The sequence below is a fragment of the Gopherus flavomarginatus genome, chromosome 3, assembly GCF_025201925.1.
Source record: "Gopherus flavomarginatus isolate rGopFla2 chromosome 3, rGopFla2.mat.asm, whole genome shotgun sequence".
NCBI classification, from domain to species: Eukaryota; Metazoa; Chordata; order Testudines; family Testudinidae; genus Gopherus; species Gopherus flavomarginatus.
The window spans coordinates 133718753-133724456 of NC_066619.1; positions in this window are offsets into that span (position 1 = coordinate 133718753).

Consider the following 5704-nt stretch of genomic DNA (forward strand, 5'->3'; position numbering starts at 1 on the left):
ATGTATATTAAAACACAGCAGATGGAAGAGCTGGAATCTCAAATATAACCATACCTAATGCAGGGTATGACAGAACATCTGCTCTTTAATTAATCTTACGTAAAGACCGAAGCGCTGCATTAAGATGCAGAGTGTTTGACAATTGTTTTTAGTAGTTAACATGCTCCTGGCCTCCCTCATGTAATTGTTTCTGCTTTGTAACTCTCATAAAGCTCTGATAAACAACAACCACCATCCAGAAATAAAAAATATGGGAAAGGGAGAGAATATTATGGCTGAAGAATGCAAACCCGAAATGTTTCCAGGGTAGCACTGATATAGTGTTTAATTATGAGGTTGTGGATAGGAAGGATGAGAAGAATCAAAGCATCTGGTTTTGTGAATAAGTCCCAGAGGCAGCTGAAATTCATTACCAAAATTTTCAAAAGGGCTTGGGATTTTGGGACCCCCAGTTTTTGGGTGCCCAGTTTGAGTCTTCACTGAGGCCCTGATTTTCAGAAAGTGCTGAGACCATCCTCCCCTTCTGAAATCAGAGCCCTTTATAGGGGCTCAAGTTGGTCACCCAAAATCACCACTCATTTCTGAAAGTTTTTGCCATTTGCTTTTCTCCTGATAGAGTGTTGGGTGGATACAAATGCCCCAGGGGACAAACATGCCTGGAACTTGTACATTTATTTTGATGGAATAATTTAGCTATAAAAATATATTCCAAATATGATCTACTTTAGGTTAACAGGAAAATAACTTCTCCACTATCACAGTTTGTTTATACGCTCTGTGTGTATGACAGTTCTGGGCCTGGGTCTAGGGGCTGGCTTGAGTTAGGGGCATTCAGGAAGTGAGCACAGCTGGATACATGTGGAGGAATGGCTGGAGCCATCACCCTATACTTTCCTGCTCAGTTTGAGGCAGCACCAGCCTCATTTATGAGGAAGCAAGCTGTGCCTGGCCTTTGTGTAGAAATGGGGAAGGGGCCTAGGCACAATGGAAGAAGAGGGGAATTCTGATTAGGTACTTTGGCTCTACTGCAAAAAGGAAGTCTGCTCATCAGGGGCCTGTTCCTAAGTTCATTGCGATCAATGGGCAGACTCCCATTGGCTTCAATGAGTTTTTATTCCGACTTCAGAAGAAGAGGAGGTTCTTTGCATTTGCTGTCGTGACTACCCCAACTTTGAGCATGTTGGTAGGCCTGACCACAATTTTGCCCTGAACTCCTAGCTACTCCTATAGCGTTGTGGTAGCTTATTAATGAGCAAGATTAATAGTTTCTGTTCTGAACAAAGGGTTTATGTACAAAAACAAGGGAACAAAACTTCCTATTACTCTAACTGTAGCCTGCAACTATCTGCTGTCCTGTGTTCCCTTTGTCTTTTTTTCTTATCCAGCATGCTGCGCCTCACAAGAGAACAATAAGACTACTTAAAGAGTGTACAGGAAACGTGGCATCTCTGCTCTTCCTGAAAGACTTTCTTAAGAGCACAGAGATGGTCCCCTTCAGAACTCTGGACCTCAACACTCATACATTCTGGGTTAAGAACAGTTTCAGTCCGTTTCTCATGGTACTACCTGTGTGAATTCTATAATTTAGAAGAAAATGGAGAAAAAAATGTGAAAGAATGGAAGAAAAAAGTCAGGAGACAGAGAAGGATGTTAAATGGCATTTTATTTTTGAAACTTTTTTTTTACTTTTTAGTTTACTACTTTTTTTAAAAAACCAGGAAGAGTACGGAATCATGTATGCAGGCACTCTAGAAACAGAGCAGGCTATGTAAGGCATTCTGAAAACTTGTTCAGTTGGAATAAATGGCTGGAGTGTTGAATAAAAATGATAGGGTGTGCTTTAAGCTGAATAAAAATAAGTTATCTGCAGAAAATGTGGAGCTGGCCTGTGTGCTGTATCTGTAAAGAATCATTTTTATTTGTCTATCTGGAAGGAAGACAGATAAATTGAAAGAAAAATGCCATCTCTATAATGTTCACTCTGGCAGAAGGTTTGCAAATAATATAAAAGTAGCTGCTTTTCTGAAATGATGGCTTAACTTAAAGTATGTTATTTAAAAAGCCAACCTTGCCACTATGGGAGTGATCAGGAATTACTTTTCCTGTGTACACTTTATAATTAGCTATTTCTGTTCCATCACAACATTACATGAAGCCAATGCCTGTTTTCCCCTGAATAGCTTTATTTCTCAAAGTTGAGCATGTGCAGTAGATGTCACAGTGTTTGCCTTGACCAGGGCCAGGAGAAGAACCTAGGGTTTACCAGCATATGAATTATTTTGGACTGTTTTTCACTCCTTTAATTTATATCCTTGGAGAGATGGCAACAGGGTGTAGGTCGCCTGTTGAAGTAATTTGAAAGGTTTCAAGAAAAGGTCTTTAGTCTCTCCCTTCTTATAGACCTGGCACATAGAACCACTGAAGAAAATGAAAGACGTTTGTGAGGAGCCATCCGGGAGATAAAATAACGATGTCAACCCCCAAAAAAGAGAGCGAATCCCTCCCAACCATCCTCATTTAAAATAGGTTTGTGCTTATTTAAATAGAACTTGACCAGGCTCAGAATGTCCTATAATATAAACCAAATTCTTGTTGCTGTTCTATGATGCTCCTTTGTTCAACAGCAACGCCTGCTCTACAGGTGGTTTGTGGAAAATGCAGTGATTGTCCGGCTTTCTCTTTCTGCTAGGAACAAACATAGTTGTCCTCAAGGTCATGGAGTGTGGCTGCTCCACAAAACAAAAGGGAAAATACTGGTATTCAGGGCCTTGTTTGTCAGCCTTCTTCTTGAGTCACCCTGGGCCTCTAATGAAAATCGAAGGAGGAGTTTTAAACTTTCTCTGATCCTGAAATATGTCAAGGAACATGAATAACTGAGGGATACACTACTTTTGCTTCCTTCCTTTCTCTCTCTCTCTTTTTTTTTTTGTTCAGAAAATTGTGTAGCTTTAACCTTGATTGCCTAATAATGTCTGACCTTGACTTTGTGTGGGTTGGAAGGATTTCAGACTTGGTTTTATCAGGATTAGCTTTTCATCTGCACAGAAGTACCCAAGCAAGTAACTCATCTCATCTCTTTTCACCTTAGATACCCAGCTTTCTCCTTTAATTTATAAAACAACAAGGAGAAAATAAACTACATTAGTGTGGGTGGTACAGCAATATGACTTTCACCACAGGGCAGGAGTGAGGAAGCCATAATCCAGTGCTGGGCTCAGGATCAATGCCTTCAGGTTACATGTAATAGCATTATTAAAGAATTCAGAGCTCTCCATTTCCAAAACCATGCAATTCTTTTCATATGCTTTCCATACAAGTATCACTACATCCCATGCATGGAGAACAACAGAGGAAGTGGAGGGTCATGGAAACCCACATGCATGGGATTTGTACCTTTTTATGTCTTCCCTTCTTGCAACACAAATTGACTTTGCAAGATTGGTTCAGAAAATGAATACCCAGGACATTGCACTGTGTTGTTTTGCTGTGAAATTACTTTTCTGGATGAAAATACTGAAGTCCTTTGAAGGCGAATAGTATAATATCTCTGGAAATGAAAATCCTGTGGAAATCACAAAGGAAAGAAGACTGAAGGATATGAAAGCTTTATATCTCTAAATGTTAGCCAGGCTCAGCAGCCTCTGCGTTTCTTTTTTGTGTGACAGCAATCATAACTTTTCTTTCTGATGTTGATACAGAAAATGCAGGAATCTCCTAGATGCTTATATTACAGATTTATGTTCTTATCTACAAACAACAGCCAATATTATCTTAATTTTCTGCAGGGTTTGCATGCTCTTTGAGCTAATATAGTTCAGTTGTTTACCAAGTCTCATCTGCTTTGAATGTATCTCGTCTTATGGTGAAATTATCGAGTTTCATAGAGGTCCCTGTCCTATCTAAGAGCGGTGGATTTGCAGGATACCCTCAAAAGAGCCAAGTCCTGAAGCCCATACTCAGTATTTCCTCATTCTTTACACATGTTGAGTAATACCTAACTCCCCACTCCCTCACTCCTCTATTTGATTTCAGTGAGACTGCGTTAGGAAGAAGGTGCTACTCAACGTGAGCAAGGGTGGCAGAATTTCTGAACCTCAGTTAAGACTGAGAAAAAATAATGGGACAGATTTCTGCACTCTTACTCTCACTGAGGAGCATCTTACTCCACAAGTAACCCCAGTATTGTCACTGGACTACTCAAGGAGTAAGGTCTAATTCAATGTGAAAATATACTATGTGGCCCTATGATTTGAACCTATGACACTCTTGAGGTGGAGGGGGGGGGGAACAGATTCTCTTCCTGCTTATGAAGCAGATTCCTTTGTTCAGCTTTAATAGCTCTATACTGCATCTAATAATCATGATCAAGACTTCAGTTTGAGTGACATATGCTGTAGATCTCATACTGTTAGTACTAAAACATCTCTGGAATTTCCAAACATAATAGATGATAATTTCTTAACTCAAGAAGTGTGGCAACCAACATGAGGGAATTCTATATCAGAGCTCGACTTGACAGATAAAGGTGAATTGATCACAGGAGCTTATGTACAAGGAGTCATGACTTGATCACATTTATAGTGTGCAGACTGAAAAAGCTCCAGACCAGTATTACATATGTGACATTCCCCAGGGTACAATTTGGACTGTTGAGCAGCTGTGTCCTCTCAATTCTTCAACCTGGGGTGCCTTTTACGCTGCTTTCCTATGAAAGCAACCACTCCTGGTTTGCCCACACACAACCTCCAGCATGTAAGTCACATCCAGCTACAATGTATGAGTGCTCTAGCCAGCCACTCCTTAATTATATTACAGAGCAACACCAGCAAATTTCAAGTTCCCAGAAATGTACATCTTGTACTGCTCAGTACCCTCCTGGACAATACAAGCTCATAGAAAGTCCATCATTTTATTAATAGAAAATGATATGCACAAACTCTGTTATCTCAAATGGAAGTTCTCAAACACTTCAATCCAAACACACTGATGTAGATAAAACAATAAAACAAGTTTATTAACTACAGAAACATAGAATTCAAGTGATTACAAGTAATGAGGAATAAAAGTCAGAATTGGTTACAAAGAAATAAAAGGTAAAACACAAACTAATACTTAACAAGCTAAGTGAATTTAAAATAAAAAGATTTCTCTCACCCCATGCTTATAGCAATCTGTCTGGATTTCTTTTAGCTAGGACTGCTCCCCCAGTTCACTTATGCTTCCTTTGTCTTTCAAGTGTTGATGCCGTGAGTAGAGATGAGGGGAGCAAGGTGATTTGGGGCTTCTGTTGCTCATATTTATATCTCCTCCTCGTCTTTGAAAATCATGTTTGGCTGAGGTTCAGAAGACAGAAAGTCTGTTTGCTGAGATGTAAATTTCTTGCTCATACCTTCTTTCTGCCAAAGAATGGCCATTTAATCAAGTGATAGTCCATTTGATTATGTTGATACCTGGCTGAGATGTTGGCTAGTCTTTTGTCTCCGCGGAACTGGTTTGAAGCTATTTCCATAGACTTGGAACATATCTTATACAATAGAATTTTATAACTTGACATACAACATTGAAACACATATTTTACCAGGACAATAATGTTCGACATATTGAGCTTTCAAGTGATACCTCACAAGGCATACTTTGTATAAACGTATCATAGTCTTGTAAGTAGGGTGAAAATAAGGGTACAGACTGTCACAATATATACGTG